We start from the raw sequence: 21416 nt of genomic DNA on the forward strand, positions 1-21416 counted from the left end.
TTAATCAGCAGAATCACATTATTAGAGCTGCCCGGGAACTGCTGGCTCACTCATACCAGGCATCTTGCAGTGCATGGCATATTGAAGCTTAACATATGAGGACAACTGTATGTAGATCTTGATCAAGGGACAGGGGGTACAAGAGGACTGAGATTCTGAAGGGGCACATACCCTCTGGATTCTAGGGAATCTATCTGCCCCTGGACCAGTCAGGCTGCTGGCAGGCTGGTAGGTATTGCAATAAAGTTTTTTTGTTCCCAGTGCTATGTGCATGACGCCAGGATGTTGTGCCACTGGATGGCAGAGGAGATGCTGAGAGAAGCATGCAGATAAGGGGGGATGAGAAGATGACTGGAAATGGAGAAATATGGGAGATGAGGCTGGAGAGACAGAGGGATGGTGCAGACGACATATATTTTGCAGGGAAAACACAGCAGGGATGGTGCTGAAGAGACACAAAGGGGATGGTGCTGGATATACACAAAGAGGTTATGACTGGAGAAACACAGGAGGGGATGATGCAGAAAAGACACAGGCAAGGATGAGACTTGAGAGATACGGGGGATAAATGTGAGAGAGACATCTGGGGATGAACCTGGAGAGACAAGGGATGAGCACAAAAACAAAAACAGGAAAAAAATTCTCTTGGCACACTTAAGGGCCCTACACAGTGAACGATATGAACGTTCTCGTTCATTAATAAACGAGAACTCGTTCATATCATTCAGTGTGTAGGCACCAACAATGAATGATGCGCGTCCCCGCGCTCATTCAACATTGGTGCCGGGTCGCTTATGCATGCAGGCCAATATGGACAATCTCGTCCATATTAGCATGTAGTGCTATGGAGCTGGGTGACGGGGGAAGGGTGTGAAGAAACTTCACTCCCCCCGTCAACTCCCCCCACCGACGGATTGCCTGTCAGCCGTATCTGCCATCGGGCAGCTCGGCGGTGGATCGCCGAATGTGTAGGGGGCATTAGAGAAAAAAAAATGATATTAAAACGTCACTTTTATTTGTTATCATTTAAATTCCTTGTTATGTGAAAAGTAAAACTAACATGAAAAGGTGAAAATAAAGAATAAAGGTGATATTTAAAATAGAGATGTGCACTTGAAATTTTTCGGGTTTTGTGTTTTGGTTTTGGGTTCGGTTCCGCGGCCGTGTTTTGGGTTCGACCGCGTTTTGGCAAAACCTCACCGAATTTTTTTTGTCGGATTCGGGTGTGTTTTGGATTCGGGTGTTTTTTTCAAAAAACACTAAAAAACAGCTTAAATAATAGAATTTGGGAGTCATTTTGATCCCAAAGTATTATTAACCTCAAAAACCATAATTTCCACTCATTTTCAGTCTATTCTGAATACCTCACACCTCACAATATTATTTTTAGTCCTAAAATTTGCACCGAGGTCGCTGGATGACTAAGCTAAGCGACCCTAGTGGCCGACACAAACACCTGGCCCATCTAGGAGTGGCACTGCAGTGTCACGCAGGATGGCCCTTCCAAAAAACACTCCCCAAACAGCACATGACGCAAAGAAAAAAAGAGGCGCAATGAGGTAGCTGTGTGAGTAAGCTAAGCGACCCTAGTGGCCGACACAAACACCTGGCCCATCTAGGAGTGGCACTGCAGTGTCACGCAGGATGGCCCTTCCAAAAAACACTCCCCAAACAGCACATGACGCAAAGAAGAAAAAAAGAGGCGCAATGAGGTAGCTGTGTGAGTAAGCTAAGCGACCCTAGTGGCCGACACAAACACCTGGCCCATCTAGGAGTGGCACTGCAGTGTCACGCAGGATGGCCCTTCCAAAAAACACTCCCCAAACAGCACATGACGCAAAGAAAAAAAGAGGTGCAATGAGGTAGCTGTGTGAGTAAGATAAGCGACCCTAGTGGCCGACACAAACACCTGGCCCATCTAGGAGTGGCACTGCAGTGTCAAGCAGGATGGCCCTTCCAAAAAACACTCCCCAAACAGCACATGACGCAAAGAAAAAAAGAGGCGCAATGAGGTAGCTGTGTGAGTAAGATAAGCGACCCTAGTGGCCGACACAAACACCTGGCCCATCTAGGAGTGGCACTGCAGTGTCACGCAGGATGGCCCTTCCAAAAAACACTCCCCAAACAGCACATGACGCAAAGAAAAAAAGAGGCGCTATGAGGTAGCTGTGTGAGTAAGCTAAGCGACCCTAGTGGCCGACACAAACACCTGGCCCATCTAGGAGTGGCACTGCAGTGTCACGCAGGATGGCCCTTCCAAAAAACACTCCCCAAACAGCACATGACGCAAAGAAAAAAAGAGGCGCAATGAGGTAGCTGTGTGAGTAAGATAAGCGACCCTAGTGGCCGACACAAACACCTGGCCCATCTAGGAGTGGCACTGCAGTGTCACGCAGGATGGCCCTTCCAAAAAACACACCCCAAACAGCACATGACGCAAAGAAGAAAAAAAGAGGCGCAATGAGGTAGCTGTGTGAGTAAGCTAAGCGACCCTAGTGGCCGACACAAACACCTGGCCCATCTAGGAGTGGCACTGCAGTGTCACGCAGGATGGCCCTTCCAAAAAACACTCCCCAAACAGCACATGACGCAAAGAAGAAAAAAAGAGGCGCAATGAGGTAGCTGTGTGAGTAAGCTAAGCGACCCTAGTGGCCGACACAAACACCTGGCCCATCTAGGAGTGGCACTGCAGTGTCACGCAGGATGGCCCTTCCAAAAAACACTCACCAAACAGCACATGACGCAAAGAAAAAAAGAGGCGCAATGAGGTAGCTGTGTGAGTAAGATAAGCGACCCTAGTGGCCGACACAAACACCTGGCCCATCTAGGAGTGGCACTGCAGTGTCACGCAGGATGGCCCTTCCTAAAAACACTCCCCAAACAGCACATGACGCAAAGAAAAAAAGAGGCACAATGAGGTAGCTGTGTGAGTAAGATAAGCGACCCTAGTGGCCGACACAAACACCTGGCCCATCTAGGAGTGGCACTGCAGTGTCACGCAGGATGGCCCTTCCAAAAAACACTCCCCAAACAGCACATGACGCAAAGAAAAAAAGAGGCGCAATGAGGTAGCTGTGTGAGTAAGCTCAGCGACCCTAGTGGCCGACACAAACACCTGGCCCATCTAGGAGTGGCACTGCAGTGTCACGCAGGATGGCCCTTCCAAAAAACACTCCCCAAACAGCACATGACGCAAAGAAGAAAAAAAGAGGCGCAATGAGGTAGCTGTGTGAGTAAGCTAAGCGACCCTAGTGGCCGACACAAACACCTGGCCCATCTAGGAGTGGCACTGCAGTGTCACGCAGGATGGCCCTTCCAAAAAACACTCCCCAAACAGCACATGACGCAAAGAAAAAAAGAGGCGCAATGAGGTAGCTGTGTGAGTAAGCTAAGCGACCCTAGTGGCCGACACAAACACCTGGCCCATCTAGGAGTGGCACTGCAGTGTCACGCAGGATGGCCCTTCCAAAAAACACTCCCCAAACAGCACATGACGCAAATAAAAATGAAAGAAAAAAGAGGTGCAAGATGGAATTGTCCTTGGGCCCTCCCACCCACCCTTATGTTGTATAAACAGGACATGCACACTTTAACCAACCCATCATTTCAGTGACAGGGTCTGCCACACGACTGTGACTGAAATGACGGGTTGGTTTGGACCCCCACCAAAAAAGAAGCAATTAATCTCTCCTTGCACAAACTGGCTCTACAGAGGCAAGATGTCCACCTCATCATCATCCTCCGATATATCACCGTGTACATCCCGCTCCTCACAGATTATCAATTCGTCCCCACTGGAATCCACCATCTCAGCTCCCTGTGTACTTTGTGGAGGCAATTGCTGCTGGTCAATGTCTCCACGGAGGAATTGATTATAATTCATTTTAATGAACATCATCTTCTCCACATTTTCTGGAAGTAACCTCGTACGCCGATTGCTGACAAGGTGAGCGGCGGCACTAAACACTCTTTCGGAGTACACACTTGTGGGAGGGCAACTTAGGTAGAATAAAGCCAGTTTGTGCAAGGGCCTCCAAATTGCCTCTTTTTCCTGCCAGTATAAGTACGGACTGTCTGACGTGCCTACTTGGATGCGGTCACTCATATAATCCTCCACCATTCTTTCAATGGGGAGAGAATCATATGCAGTGACAGTAGACGACATGTCCGTAATCGTTGTCAGGTCCTTCAGTCCGGACCAGATGTCAGCATCAGCAGTCGCTCCAGACTGCCCTGCATCACCGCCAGCGGGTGGGCTCGGAATTCTGAGCCTTTTCCTCGCACCCCCAGTTGCGGGAGTATGTGAAGGAGGAGATGTTGACAGGTCGCGTTCCGCTTGACTTGACAATTTTGTCACCAGCAGGTCTTTGAACCCCAGCAGACTTGTGTCTGCCGGAAAGAGAGATCCAAGGTAGGTTTTAAATCTAGGATCGAGCACGGTGGCCAAAATGTAGTGCTCTGGTTTCAACAGATTGACCACCCGTGAATCCTTGTTAAGCGAATTAAGGGCTCCATCCACAAGTCCCACATGCCTAGCGGAATCGCTCCCTTTTAGCTCCTCCTTCAATGCCTCCAGCTTCTTCTGCAAAAGCCTGATGAGGGGAATGACCTGACTCAGGCTGGCAGTGTCTGAACTGACTTCACGTGTGGCAAGTTCAAAAGGTTGCAGAACCTTGCACAACGTTGAAATCATTCTCCACTGCGCTTGAGACAGGTACATTCCACCTCCTATATCGTGCTCAATTGTATAGGCTTGAACGGCCTTTTGCTGCTCCTCCAACCTCTGAAGCATATATAGGGTTGAATTCCACCTCGTTACCACTTCTTGCTTCAGATGATGGCAGGGCAGGTTCAGGCGTTTTTGGTGGTGCTCCAGTCTTCTGTACGTGGTGCCTGTACGCCGAAAGTGTCCCGCAATTCTTCTGGCCACCGACAGCATCTCTTGCACGCCCCTGTCGTTTTTTTAAAAATTCTGCACCACCAAATTCAAGGTATGTGCAAAACATGGGACGTGCTGGAATTTGCCCATATTTAATGCACACACAATATTGCTGGCGTTGTCCGATGCCACAAATCCACAGGAGAGTCCAATTGGGGTAAGCCATTCCGCGATGATCTTCCTCAGTTGCCGTAAGAGGTTTTCAGCTGTGTGCGTATTCTGGAAACCGGTGATACAAAGCGTAGCCTGCCTAGGAAAGAGTTGGCGTTTGCGAGATGCTGTTACTGGTGCCGCCGCTGCTGTTCTTGCGGCGGGAGTCCATACATCTACCCAGTGGGCTGTCACAGTCATATAGTCCTGACCCTTCCCTGCTCCACTTGTCCACATGTCCGTGGTTAAGTGGACATTGGGTACAACTGCATTTTTTAGGACACTGGTGAGTCTTTTTCTGACGTCCGTGTACATTCTCGGTATCGCCTGCCTAGAGAAGTGGAACCTAGATGGTATTTGGTAACGGGGGCACACTACCTCAAGAAATTGTCTAGTTCCCTGTGAACTAACGGCGGATACCGGACGCACGTCTAACACCAACATAGTTGTCAAGGCCTCAGTTATCCGCTTTGCAACAGGATGACTGCTGTGATATTTCATCTTCCTCGCAAAGGACTGTTGGACAGTCAATTGCTTACTGGAAGTAGTACAAGTGGTCGTACGAGTACGACTTCCCCTCTGGGATGACCATCGACTCCCAGCAGCAACAACAGCAGTGCCAGCAGCAGTAGGCGTTACACGCAAGGATGCATCGGAGGAATCCCAGGCAGGAGAGGACTCGTCAGAATTGCCAGTGACATGGCCTGCAGGACTATTGGCATTCCTGGGGAAGGAGGAAATTGACACTGAGGGAGTTGGTGGGGTGGTTTGCGTGAGCTTGGTTACAAGAGGAAGGGATTTACTGGTCAGTGGACAGCTTCCGCTGTCGCCCAAAGTTTTTGAACTTGTCACTGACTTATTATGAATGCGCTGCAGGTGACGTATAAGGGAGGATGTTCCGAGGTGGTTAACGTCCTTACCCCTACTTATTACAGCTTGACAAAGGCAACACACGGCTTGACAAATGTTGTCCACATTTCTGGTGAAATACTTCCACACCGAAGAGCTGATTTTTTTGGTATTTTCACCAGGCATGTCAACGGCCCTATTCCTCCCACGGACAACAGGTGTCTCCCCGGGTGCCTGACTTAAACAAACCACCTCACCATCAGAATCCTCCTTGTCAATTTCCTCCCCAGCGCCAGCAACACCCATATCCTCCTCATCCTGGTGTACTTCAACACTGACATCTTCAATCTGACTATCAGGAACTGGACTGCGGGTGCTCCTTCCAGCACTTGCAGGGGGCGTGCAAATGGTGGAAGGCGCATGCTCTTCACGTCCAGTGTTGGGAAGGTCAGGCATCGCAACCGACACAATTGGACTATCCTTGTGGATTTGTGATTTCGAAGAACGCACAGTTCTTTGCGGTGCTTTTGCCAGCTTGAGTCTTTTCATTTTTCTAGCGAGAGGCTGAGTGCTTCCATCCTCATGTGAAGCTGAACCACTAGCCATGAACATAGGCCAGGGCCTCAGCCGTTCCTTGCCACTCCGTGTGGTAAATGGCATATTGGCAAGTTTACGCTTCTCCTCCGACAATTTTATTTTAGATTTTGGAGTCCTTTTTTTACTGATATTTGGTGTTTTGGATTTTACATGCTCTGTACTATGACATTGGGCATCGGCCTTGGCAGACGACGTTGCTGGCATTTCATCGTCTCGGCCATGACTAGTGGCAGCAGCTTCAGCACGAGGTGGAAGTGGATCTTGATCTTTCCCTAATTTTGGAACCTCAACATTTTTTTTCTCCATATTTTAATAGGCACAACTAAAAGGCACCTCAGGTAAACAATGGAGATGGATGGATACTAGTATACTTATGGATGGACGAGCGACTGCCGACACAGAGGTAGCTACAGCCGTGGACTACCGTACTGTGTCTGCTGCTAATATAGACTGGATGATAATGAGATGAAATTAAATATATATATATATATAATATCACTAGTACTGCAGCCGGACAGGTATATATATTTATTATGTAATGACTGATGACGGACCTGCTGGACACTGTCAGCTCAGCAGCACCGCAGACTGCTACAGTAAGCTACTATAGTAGTATGTATCAAGAAGAAAGAAAAAAAAAAAAAACACGGGTAGGTGGTATACAATTATGGATGGACCAGCGACTGCCGACACAGAGGTAGCTACAGCCGTGGACTACCGTACTGTGTCTGCTGCTAATATAGACTGGATGATAATGAGAAGAAATTAATATATATATATATATAATATCACTAGTACTGCAGCCGGACAGGTATATATATTTATTATGTAATGACTGATGACGGACCTGCTGGACACTGTCAGCTCAGCAGCACCGCAGACTGCTACAGTAAGCTACTATAGTAGTATGTATCAAGAAGAAAGAAAAAAAAAAAAACACGGGTAGGTGGTATACAATTATGGATGGACCAGCGACTGCCGACACAGAGGTAGCTACAGCCGTGGACTACCGTACTGTGTCTGCTGCTAATATAGACTGGATGATAATGAGATGAAATTAATATATATATATATATAATATCACTAGTACTGCAGCCGGACAGGTATATATATTTATTATGTAATGACTGATGACGGACCTGCTGGACACTGTCAGCTTAGCAGCACCGCAGACTGCTACAGTAAACTACTATAGTAGTATGTATCAAGAAGAAAGAAAAAAAAAAACCACGGGTAGGTGGTATACAATTATGGATGGACCAGCGACTGCCGACACAGAGGTAGCTACAGCCGTGGACTACCGTACTGTGTCTGCTGCTAATATAGACTGGATGATAATGAGATGAAATTAATATATATATATATATATATATATATAATATCACTAGTACTGCAGCCGGACAGGTATATATATTTATTATGTAATGACTGATGACGGACCTGCTGGACACTGTCAGCTCAGCAGCACCGCAGACTGCTACAGTAAGCTACTATAGTAGTATGTATCAAGAAGAAAGAAAAAAAAAAACCACGGGTAGGTGGTATACAATTATGGATGGACCAGCAACTGCCGACACAGAGGTAGCTACAGCCGTGGACTACCGTACTGTGTCTGCTGATAATATAGACTGGATGATAATGAGATGAAATTAATATATATATATATAATATCACTAGTACTGCAGCCGGACAGGTATATATATTTATTATGTAATGACTGATGACGGACCTGCTGGACACTGTCAGCTCAGCACCGCAGACTGCTACAGTAAGCTACGTAGTATGTATCAAGAAGAAAGAAAAAAAAAAACACGGGTAGGTGGTATACAATTATATATATATTATATACAATTATATATATATATATATATATATTAAACTGGTGGTGATTAATTAAACTGGTGGTCAGGTCACTGGTCACACTATCAGCAACTTGCAAGTAGTACTCCTAAGCAGACAATCACAATATATACTGGTGGTCAGTGTGGTCACAATGGCAGTGTGGCACTCTGGCAGCAAAAGTGTGCACTGTACGTTAATATGTACTCCTGCTCTCAGACTCTAACTGCTCCCCACTGTCTCCCCCACAAGTCAGATATACAGTCACACTATCACTTCAGCAAGTAGAAGTACTCCTCCTAATGCTCCCCAAAATTACTAAAGTAAATACTGTGTCTCTCTCTACTCTAGTCTCACTCTCTTCTCTATAAACGGAGAGGACGCCAGCCACGTCCTCTCCCTATCAATCTCATTGCACGTGTGAAAATGGCGGCGACGCGCGGCTCCTTATATAGAATCCGAGTCTCGCGATAGAATCCGAGCCTCGCGAGAATCCGACAGCGGGATGATGACGTTCGGGCGCGCTCGGGTTAACCGAGCAAGGCGGGAAGATCCGAGTCGCTCGGACCCGTGTAAAAAAAGCTGAAGTTCGGGCGGGTTCGGATTCCGAGGAACCGAACCCGCTCATCTCTAATTTAAAAGATTATCGACTCACTGTGTATTTGTTGATTATAATAATTCACTTTGTTACTGATCCCATATGTATGCATAAATGTAATCATTTTCTCCAAATGACATTATCAGACAGATTCATCAGAGCACATATATATCTTATTAGACGTGAGTGTACTAGATGCGGCACAGAGTACTATGGCAAGTATGGTACAGGATATTTAAATTAATAAGGTGAAAATTCACCAATAAAACAGATCAGCAGTAGTACTCAAGAACTTCTCCTAAAGTGAGACACATATTAACATAAAGGGGCATATTCAATAAGAGTCGGGTCCATTCCAACATGCAGTTGTCGGAATGGACCCGACAACCCCTATTCAAAGAGCGGCCAAATCTGACTGTCGGATTTGGCCGTTCCCTGTGTCCTGTCCTGTCGCTGCTGTCACCGACTGCCGGGTGTGCTGACAGCAGCGGCGAGGAGAGCATCGTGAGGCGGCTGGCGGGGGAGCAGTGTGCGGCAGCTGGCGGGGGGAGCAGTGTGCGGCGGCCGGTGGGGCAGCTTCCAGTGGCGTCCGGAGCTGGCAGAGGGAGTGATGTGTGCGGCGGCGGAGGAGGCACTGCAGGTACTATCCTCCCCGTAGCCCGCCGCACTGCTCCCCGTCTCTTCACTTCAATGCGACTTGTTTTCAAGTCGGATTGAGTTTGTCGGAAAGGGGGCCAAAACCTGTCGGATTTGGCCCCGTTTCCGACAGCAGCAGGTGGATCGGTGGGTATTCCGCCGATCCACCTGCTTTCTGACAGAATTCCGACAAGTCGGGTTTCCCGACTTGTCGGAGAAAATGTGCCCCTATTGAATAGGTCGGAACCCCTTCCGACCTATTCCAGTCGGAAACTGCCGTCTTTCCGACAAGACGGCAGTTTCCAACTCTTATTGAATATAGCCCAAAGTCTTCTAATTTTTATGTCTGCATAAGAGAAGTGGCAAAAGAGATTGCCACTGTCAGCAGACTTCTTCTGAAAGACACATATTAACTAGAGATGTGCGGCTGGCACTTTTCGTGTTTTGTGTTTGGTTTTGGTTCTAATTCCACTTTCGTGTTTTGGTTTTGGCTTGGTTTTGCCAAAACCACCTTTTCGTGTTTTGGTTTTGCTTTTGATTTTGGATCTGGATGATTTTTGAAAAAAACATAAAAATGGCTAAATGAATTTGGGGGTAATTTTGATCCTACGGTATTATTATCCTCAATAACATTCATTTCCACTCATTTCCAGTCTATTCTGAACACCTCACAATATTGTTTTTAGGCTAAAAGGTTGACCGAGGTGGCTGTATGACTAAGCTAAACGACACAAGTGTGTGGTACAAACACCTGGCCCATCTAGGAGTGGCACTGCAGTGTCAGACAGGAGCAGGGTGTAGCGAGGGTGGCTCTGATGGAGCACGAGCTCCGGGCACCGAAAAAGTTAGAGGACCCGCTGCCGTCTGCCCTCCCCATCACGGGCAGCTGTACTGGCAGCTACAGAGCAGGAGGGGGAGAATCAGTGAGGCGCACACTGACTCGAAATCGGACACTAGGGCCAATATTTACTAATATTCGTGTTTGTGTCGGTTTGTGTAGTGTTTAAACTCGTCTTGTATCGGGTGCATTTTCATGCAACTTTTTGAAACTATATACGCCAAGTTACGAAGCAGTCGACTTTATGGTTTTCGTGTTTTCCGATGTCGATGCCAGTCGTTTTTTTTGGCACATTTACGGCCGTCATTGTCGTTTGCGTACGTGTTTTTGTTGGTTTTTTTTTCTAAGTTAATCGCGGCAGGGTTTTTTTTTTCCCGCAGCCGCATTTTCACTTTTAGTTTTGTTTTTCATCCCCGTTCATGATTGGTTGTGTTTCAGATGGTAGGATTGTCTGTGCGCAACCATATAAATACGCCCCAAACCGTCCGCACCTCGTGGGTTTAGTTAGTGGTGAGGAGGGAGGTTGTGCTGTGGAGGTTGGTGAGTAGTTGGTTTGGTGAGGAGTTTTTTGGGCGATTTCTGAGTGTAGTATTGTGTTTGAAAGTAGTCTTGTCATTCTTGTAGTCTTGTTTTTTGTGGTTTTGTCTAATTTTTGGTCAAAGTATTTTTTTTTATTGTCCCTTGTCAGTGTTTGTGTGTGTTTGTGTGTTTGTGCGTGTGTGCGTGTGTGTGTGTGTGTGTGTGTGTGTGTGTGTGTGTGTGTGTGATTTGTGCAGTGGTAATGGAGGAGTGTGTTGTTTGTCTTTTTATTTTTCTGTGTTAAGTGTTTAGACACACAATTATGTGTGACTCAGAGGTGGGTGAGGTCGGTCAGGTGGAGGAGGTGAGTGTGAGTGAGGTTAGTGAGGTGGAGGAGGTGGGTGAGGTTGCTGCAGCAGCCTCAAGTGACAGTGATAGTGACAGTCAGAGAGCTCCGCAGCCACGCACCACTACTAAGGCTGGGCGGAATGTCAAGTTTAGTTATGCAGAAAATGTGGCATTGGTGCGGGAGCTGATGAAGTATCAGCGGCAGCTATTTGGGCCTGAGTCTGCCAAGGTGCCAACACGGAAGAAGACGGTGTTGTGGGCGAAAGTTGTTGCTGCTGTCAATAGTGAGGGGGTGGTCAAGCAGACACGTCGCCCAAACGGTACTATGACATAAAGCGACGTGTCAAGTCCAAAATGGCCAAGGAGGCGAAGTCGGCTAGAAAAAACGGTGGTGGGCAGCCCTATATTGCAAGATATCTAGAGTAAGAGGAGCCCATGCGGAGTGTAATACCTCCTGAAGTAGTCTCTGCAACCCATGTCCGGGATTCAGATAGGCCCAGGAAGAATGGTGAGCATGTGTATTTGCATTAACATTCTATGTTTTTTTTTTGTTTTAATTTTTTCAAATGTGTGTCATGTGACGTTGCATATTACTCCCATCTTCAAGTGTATGTCAGCAAATACATTGTTTTTGGTAATGTTTTCTACAAAAGCCAATGTAACATCTTACTTTATTGTATGTCGTGTTTTTTTACGCTATATTTTCCATGTGTAGTTTGGACTTGGTGTGTCATTGAATTGTTCAGCAATAATGTATTCCTTTTGCACATTTTTAAGTTTTTAATTTGGACTATGTTTTATATTAAGGTTATCCATGTGCAATGTTGCTAAAACAGTAGTTGTCATGTTAGAGGCTGGAGTAGTGGAAAGTGGTTTGGAAACCACTTATATGTGTAATGTCATTATTACTGAATGTAATAATTTTTATGAAAAACCCACTATTTGTTTGTTCAGTTTGAGTCTGTATTTGTACCCTGACACAACACTGCAGTCTAATTTTTTTTTTTTTTTTTTTGTGGTTTTATTTTTGGTTGCCTCATATGGTGGTAATGTGTGTTTGGAGTGCCACATCACAGAGCAATTTCTATATTGCATATGTAATATTTTTCCTTTCATTACAAAATTAGGATGTGTGTGTTTTTGGTTGTTAGTGTATGTATTTTGACTTGTGTCCTATGTCTGTGTCCTGTACATGTTTTCCTGTGTTGCACTTTCCATAGTGCATATGGCTATTGGACAATCTTTATTGTTTTATGTAGTGTTTTTTTGGTTTACGGTCCTTCTGTTTTTTTTAAATAAAAAAACAAGCATTTTTTAATGAATTAATGTTTATAAGCATAATGGGTGGATGTATCAACAATAGCATGATTACATGATTTCTTATTTTGGTTTTACAGTGTTGGAAAAAAGCAGTACTGGTCGTCCTACAGTAACTCCCATGACATCTGATGATGATGACGCTGCGGAAGCAGGTAAAGTGTCCATTGTAGTATAGAGTATGTTTGTAAAGGAATGGCCATAACAAAATTTTACTTTCAATACTAGGTCCATCAAAAGAAGTCTGGAGAGGCAGAAGTGGGACTTCTGTAACACACCACCAAAAAAAACATGTGGCAGCAAAGAAAGCAAGGTCTGCTGTCAAGGCCCAAACACAGCAGGCTACCCCGCCACGAAGATTATCTACAGTATGTTCGGTACCCCCACTCCAAATGTTGGACACACCTCCAAGACGAGAACCACACTCCCCTCATCTTGATTGTGAGTATCAAACTGAAAATTTTTTAATAAATTTCAGATCGTAATAAAACTTTCACTTAAACGCATTAAGTCAAAAACACATCAAAATATGATATACTTACCGAAGTCAATAAAACATGAAATGGAATCATAGCAAAATGGCCTTGTCCACATCCTGTAAATATATGTATGTCCACTTCTGCCATACAGTAGCACATTGTGTGTAAGATGCTGCAACAGAAACTCATGTGTAATTTTGTGAAATAGTAAGGTTGTCTCACAAATTTTCACATGTGTGTTTGACCTAACATTGACAAATACATATAAACACATTCCTATGTTTGTTTTTGAAAAACTATAAGGTAACACATTATGGATTACAATGAGTTTTTATGGTGGAGTATGTCTGATCTACAATAAAAATAATGTGTTTGCTTTCACAATGAAGTAACCAAACACATTAGCCACAAACAGGCATATGTATGTTTTTACGTTATGAGTGATGATGTTGCTAGGCTGGATATCTGAAAGCAACAGTCAATGACATGTGTTCCATGTTTAGTGATTTGTTATAATTTTTCAAACATATAGATAACTAATGGATATTTTTTTACAATTACAGCTTCTAGTCCTGGTAACAGCATCCCTCCGCAACAACAGCAACACAGTGACATGGATGAGACAATCATGTTAGAAATGCAGCCATTAAGCCAAGGAATCAGCCACACAGCACCTGTGAGTACACCACCACAGCAAAGCACACCACCACCACAATACAGCCCAACAACACCAGTAACACAAGGCCCTGATCACGTGTTGTGGAACATTTGGGCTAGACAGCAGGCCACTAATGAAGATTGCCTGCGTAGGCAGACACAAATGTTTGCAAGCCTACCATGTCACCTCAGAAGATTAAACAGAAATATGAGTAGACAAAATGAACAAACCACGAGAATTGGCAATACCATGGAACTCATGCGTGCAGACATTACACAGGTCATGGGCAACTTACAGCGCATAATGGAAGAACAGCACAGACAACAGCAAAGCTATATGAACATTTTTCAAAACAATCAAAAGATAAAGGAAACTTTATTCCGAATTGTAGACAATCAAAATGCTGCTACACGTGAACTCAATGCCACCCTCACTAACCTCAATGAAACACTCAGATCCATGCACCAACAGCAAACAAGCAGCAGTTCTGGTACGACTACTCCAAATATCACGCCAGTGTCATCACCACCAAGACGCTCCACCAGAGCACGCCAACATGACAGTGCTAAAGGCAAAGGGCAGGACAATCAGCCAACCAAAAAAAATTAACAAATAAACCTCACATTTTAAATTTCAGAGAAGTAAATCAAAATACTTAGTAAGTGTATGTTTGTCAAAATAGATATAACACTTAGCTCCTTGACAATTTGTACAACATCATTAATTATAAGTGGTACAAACAACAACAGGAAATTTGTACGCACATTTATTCTTTACCATCTTTGAATGTTTTTGGAGGAGGGAAATGTTTGAGCTGCACATAGATGTTAGCAGGAAGTAAACAGACCACTTGATTTTTTTCTAATCATTACTCTTTCTAGATTCCAATCAATCCCAGATCCTGCAGACACAATAATTGGCAGCCAGCCAGAATATCTTTAGCAGGAAGTAAACAGACCACTTGATTTTTTTCTTTTCATTACTCTTTCTAGATTCCAATCAATCTCAGATCCTGCAGACACAATAATTGGCAGCCAGCCAGAATATCTTTAGCAGGAAGTAAACAGACCACTTGATTTTTTTTCTAATCATTACTCTTTCTAGATTCCAATCAATCTCAGATCCTGCAGACACAATAATTGGCAGCCAGACAGAATGTCTTTAGCAGGAAGTAAACAGACCACTAGATTTTTTTCTAATCATTACTATTTCTAGATTCCAATCAATCTCAGATCCTGCAGACACAATAATTGGCAGCCAGCCAGAATGTCTTTAGCAGGAAGTAAACAGACCACTTGATTTTTTTTCTTTTCATTACTCTTTCTAGATTACAATCAATCTCAGATCCTGCAGACACAATAATTGGCAGCCAGCCAGTATGTCTTTAGCAGGAAGTAAACAGACCACTTGATTTTTTTCTAATCATTACTCTTTCTAGATTCCAATCAATCTCAGATCCTGCAGACACAATAATTGGCAGCCAGGCATAATCATCCATGACCAATGCAACTTACAATGTGAATTAAAACTGGTTTACATTTCTTCTGTAGACGATTTTACAAGAAAAATACAATAGAGTTGTGTAAAAGTGTCCTAATATGTTTGTGTAAATTTTTAAATTTTAATAACCAAAATGAATGACATTATTGTTGTGGCATGTTTGTGTGTGTAAAAATGAGTAATCATATTTAAAAACCTGAGGCACAACCCACAAAATGAAAAAGATTTTAACTTTTAATACTAATGTGTGTAATAATGGATATATGTTAAAAAATGTGTATTGACTTTTAAAACTCCAAATTTACTCCACCAAACATAAGGCAATAAATTATTTTGGATGAGACAAGTTTGTGTCCCTTTTATAGGCATGATAAGTCATGTGTGAATGATTTGTAAGTGTCAATACATGTAAACACGGCTGAAAAAAGCAGGTCTATTTTTTTTGCCGCTTTTTTTAACGATTCGCAAAAAAATACGACCGCAATTGAGCACTCAGAGACTAACACCAAAATATGAATGAATAGTGAATACCCGTGTTGTATGAAATAACAGCCGCGTTTGACCGATGGTCTATTCATTCGTATTTCTGAACTTTGTCATTCAAACCATTACGAATAGTCCAAACACTGCCGAGATTGGTGCTTAGTGAATTCCCGTGTTGGGACTTAGAAAAAAATACACAAATCGGACAATCTCGATTTTTTAGTAAATATTGGCCTAGGTAGGAAAAAGGGCAGGCCATAGGCGACAGCAGGAGACACTGACAGCCGGCACATGCCAGAGCTCTGCCGCCCTCTTTATATGTCTCACTGTCTGCTTGTAGTTGTGCAGCAGGGTTACTTCTGTCCTGCTACACCACTCTCTGCCCCCGCTTCTGCAGAACATCTTTCTGGCCCGGCTGATGCAGCACCTCTCTCTGCCCCGGCTGCTGCGGCACTTCTCTCTATAGTGGTGTAATGCTGCAGCACCTCTCTCTCTGCCCCAGCTGCAGCAACTCTTTCTGCAGATGGATACCCGCCATGTTAAGGGTCATAGCAGCTGTGTGTGGCATCACGCAGCTGCCGCAGCCCACCACGTAAATTGTCCAGACGTGCCTGCATCATCCAGACCTCACCACTAAAACGAAGCATCCACTCCCACAAAACGTGGCATCGATGTCCCATTCCCACCCCCCTCCATGTCTTAAACTGCGTTTTGAAGAGAACGCAGTTTGGGACCTTGAACATGCATGTACCGGCATATGCGCATAGCGGTTTTGCACATCAGCGTCAGGGTCTGAAATGGCCCCTAGGCCCCCCAATTCAGTACAGGGGAGAGGGGCACAAAAACATACCCTTGCTCCGGGCACCATGGCGCCTATTTACACCTCTGGACAGGAGGGCAGATATAAAAATAGGCCCCAAACAGCACATGATGCAAAGAAGAGTAAGAGGCGCACTGAGGCTGCTGTATGATTAAGCCAAGTGACACAAGTGTGCTGCACAAACACCTGACCCATCTAGGAGTGGCACTGCAGTGTCAGACAGGAGGGCCCTTTTAAAAAACTAAGCCCCAAACAGCACCTCATGCAAAGATGTAGAAGAGGTGCAATGAGGTAGCTGTATGACTAAGCCAAGCGACACAAACAATTGGCTCATCTAGAAGTGGCACTGCAGTGGCAGACAGGAGGGCAGATATCCAAAAAAAAGGCCCCAAACAGTACATGATGCAAAGAAGAAAAAAAGGTGCACCGAGGTTGCTGTATGACTAAGCTAAGCGACACAACCACCTGGCCCATCTAGTAGTGTCACGCAGTGGCTGAATGTCGAGAGTGGGCCGCAATTGTTCGGTCCACTGACAGCATCTCCAGCAGGCCCCTGTCATTTTTTTAAAATTCAGCAATTGGTGGACTTACACGGCAGTGCCCCAGGACTAATACAGCAGTACCCCTGGACTCATACATAAGTGTCAGACAGGATGGCACTTTTCAAAAACTAGGCCCCAAACAGCACCTCATGCAAAGATGTCGAAGAGGTGCAATGATGTAGCTGTATGACTAAGCCAAGCGACACAAACAATTCCAACTGGAATTATATGTCCAAATCACTGGAATTAAATGGTAAAATCACTGGAATTATACGTCCAAATCACTTGAATTAAATGGCAAAATCACTGGAATATTACGTCCAAATCACTGGAATTATACGTCCAAATCACTGGAATGAAATGGCAAAATCACTAGAATTATACATCCAAATCACTGGAATTAAATGGCAAAATCACTGGAATTATACGTCCAAATCACTGGAATCAAATGGCAAAATCACTGGAATTATACTGCAAAATCACTGGAATTATACTGCAAAATCACTGGAATTATATGTCCAAATCACTGGCATTAAATGACAAAATGGAGGTTGAGGGCTTCCATCGTCATGTGAAGCTGAACCACTAGTCAAGAACATAGGCCAGGGCCTTAGCCGTTCCTTGCCACTCCGTGTCGTAAATAGCATATTGGCAAGTTTACATTTCTCCTCAGACGATTTAAATTTCTTTTTTAGGGTCTTTTTACTGAACTTTGGCTTTTTGGATTTTACATGCCCTCTACTATCACATTGAGCATCGGCCTTGGCAGACGACGTTGATGGCATTTCATCGTCTATGTCATGGCTAGTGGCAGCAGCTTCAGCACTAGGAGGAAGTGGTTCTTGATCTTTCCCTATTATATCCTCCAAATTTTTGTTTTTCATTATTTTTCTGGAGTTATATAACACAGTATGCGGCATAGGAATGACTGATGGTTGATGCACAGGACACTACAACTGGTCTGATGCAGGACAACACAGCAACACTGTAAAACACTGTAAGGGACTTGTTGTTGTTGTTGTTATTATTATTATTATTATTATACGGCAGCAGTGGACATATGTCAGCAGAGTAAATACCACTGTGACTGCCTGGTCACTGGAATGACTGATGGCTGATGTACAGGACACTACCACTGGTCTGATGCAGGACAACACAGCAACACTGTAAGGGACTTGTTGTTATTATTATTATTATTATTATTATTATTATTATTATTATACGGCAGCAGTGGATATATGGCTGCAGAGTATACCACTGTGACTTCCTGGTCACTGGAATGACTGATGGCTGATGCACAGGACACTACCACTGGTCTGATGCAGGACAACACAGCAACACTGTAAGGGACTTGTTGTTGTTGTTGTTGTTGTTGTTATTATATGGCAGCAGTGTACATATGGCTGAAGAGTATACCACTGTGACTGCCTGGTCACTTGAATGACTGATGGCTGATGCACAGGACACTACCACTGGACTGATGCAGCACAATACACCCCCACTGAACTGATGCAGCACAACACAGAAGCAATGGACATATGGCAGCAAGAGGACACATCCACTGTGACTGCCTGGTCACTGGAATAACTGATGGCTGATGCAAGGACACTACTGCTGGACTGATGCAGCACAATACGCCACCACAGAACTGATGCAGCACAACACAGCAGTAATGGACATATGGCAGCAAGAGGATACAACCACTGTGACTGGACAAATACAGCACAAGATACGGACACTGAGAGAATGGAGACACGTCCTCTCTGTACACTCTGCAATGCGGGAGTGAAAATAGCGGGGACGCACGGCTCCTTATATGGAATCCAAACCCCGCGAGAATTAGTGATGTGCACCGGACATTTTTCGGGTTTTGTGTTTTGGTTTTGGATTCGGTTCCGCGGCCGTGTTTTGGATTCGGACGCGTTTTGGCAAAACCTCCCTGGAAATTTTTTGTCGGATTCGGGTGTGTTTTGGATTCGGGTGTTTTTTACAAAAAACCCTCAAAAACAGCTTAAATCATAGAATTTGGGGGTCATTTTGATCCCATAGTATTATTAACCTCAATAACCATAATTTCCACTCATTTCCAGTCTATTCTGAACACCTCACACCTCACAATATTATTTTTAGTCCTAAAATTTGCACCGAGGTCGTTGGATGACTAAGCTAAGCGACCCAAGTGGCCGACACAAACACCTGGCCCATCTAGGAGTGGCACTGCAGTGTCAGACAGGATGGTCGATTTAAAAAATAGTCCCCAAACAGCACATGATGCAAAGAAAAAAAGAGGTGCACTGTGGTCGCTGGATGGCTAAGCTAAGCGACAAAAGTGGCCGACACAAACACCAGGCCCATCTAGGAGTGGCACTGCAGTGTCAGGCAGGATGGCACTTCAAAAAAATAGTCCCCAAACAGCACATGATGCAAAGAAAAATGAAAGAAAAAAGAGGTGCAAGATGGAATTGTCCTTGGGCCCTCCCATCCACCCTTATGTTGTATAAACAGGACATGCACACTTTAACAAACCCATCTTTTCAGCGACAGGGTCTGCCACACAACTGTGACTGAAATGACTGGTTGGTTTGGTCCCCCACCAAAAAAGAAGCAATCAATCTCTCCTTGCACAAACTGGCTCTACAGAGGCATGATGTCCACCTCATCATCATCCTCCGATTCTTCACCCCTTTCACTGTGTACATCCCCCTCCTCACAGATTATTAATTCGTCCCCACTGGAATCCACCATCTCAGGTCCCTGTGTACTTTCTGGAGGCAATTGCTGGTGAATGTCTCCACGGAGGAATTGATTATAATTCATTTTGATGAACATCATCTTCTCCACATTTTCTGGAAGTAACCTCGTACGCCGATTGCTGACAAGGTGAGCGGCTGCACTAAACACTCTTTCGGAGTACCCACTGGAGGGGGGGCAACTTAGGTAAAATAAAGCCAGTTTCTGTAAGGGCCTCCAAATTGCCTCTTTTTCCTGCCAGTATACGTACGGACTGTCTGACGTGCCTACTTGGATGCGGTACTCATATAATCCTCCACCATTCTTTCAATGGTGAGAGAATCATATGCAGTGACAGTAGACGACATGTCAGTAATCGTTGGCAGGTCCTTCAGTCCGGACCAGATGTCAGCACTCGCTCCAGACTGCCCTGCATCACCGCCAGCGGGTGGGCTCGGAATTCTTAGCCTTTTGCGGGAGAATGTGAAGGAGCAGCTGTTGACGGGTCACGTTCCGCTTGACTTGACAATTTTCTCACCAGCAGGTCTTTGAACCTCTGCAGACTTGTGTCTGCAGGAAAGAGAGATACAACGTAGGTTTTAAATCTAGGATCGAGCACGGTGGCCAAAATGTAGTGCTCTGATTTCAACAGATTGACCACCCGTGAATCCTGGTTAAGCGAATTAAGGGCTCCATCCACAAGTCCCACATGCCTAGCGGAATCGCTCTGTTTTAGCTCCTCCTTCAATGTCTACAGCTTCTTCTGCAAAAGCCTGATGAGGAGAATGACCTGACTCAGGCTGGCAGTGTCTGAACTGACTTCACGTGTGGCAAGTTCAAAGGGTTGCAGAACCTTGCACAACGTTGAAATCATTCTCCACTACGCTTGAGTCAGGTGCATTCCCCCTCCTTTGCCTATATCGTAGGCAGATGTATAGGCTTGAATGGCCTTTTGCTGCTCCTCCATCCTCTGAAGCATATAGAGGGTTGAATTCCAGCTCGTTACCACCTCTTGCTTCAGATGATGACAGGGCAGGTTCAGGACTGTTTGCTGGTGCTCCAGTCTTCGGCACGCGGTGGCTGAATGCCGAAAGTGGCCCACAATTCTTCGGGCCACCGACAGCATCTCTTGCATGCCCCTGTCGTTTTTTAAATAATTCTGCACCACCAAATTCAATGTATGTGCAAAACATGGGACGTGCTGGAATTTGCCCACATGTAATGCACGCACAATATAGCTGGCGTTGTCCGATGTCACAAATCCCCAGGAGAGTCCATTTGGGGTAAGCCATTCTGCAATGATGTTCCTCAGTTTCCGACACAGTATCTCAATCAAGTCTGTAGTTGCCTGGGAATTAACGGTGGATAACGGAAACACGTTTCTCACCGCCCAGGCTGCCAAGGCCTGAGTTATCCGCTTTGCAGCAGGATGACTGCTGTGATATTTCTTCTTCCTCGCAAAGGACTGTTGGACAGTCAATTGCTTACTGGAAGTAGTACAAGTGGTCTTCCGACTTCCTCTCTGGGATGACGATCGACTCCCAGCAGCAACAACAGCAGCGCCAGCAGCAGTA

The sequence above is a fragment of the Pseudophryne corroboree genome, chromosome 9, assembly GCF_028390025.1.
Source record: "Pseudophryne corroboree isolate aPseCor3 chromosome 9, aPseCor3.hap2, whole genome shotgun sequence".
NCBI lineage: Eukaryota > Metazoa > Chordata > Amphibia > Anura > Myobatrachidae > Pseudophryne > Pseudophryne corroboree.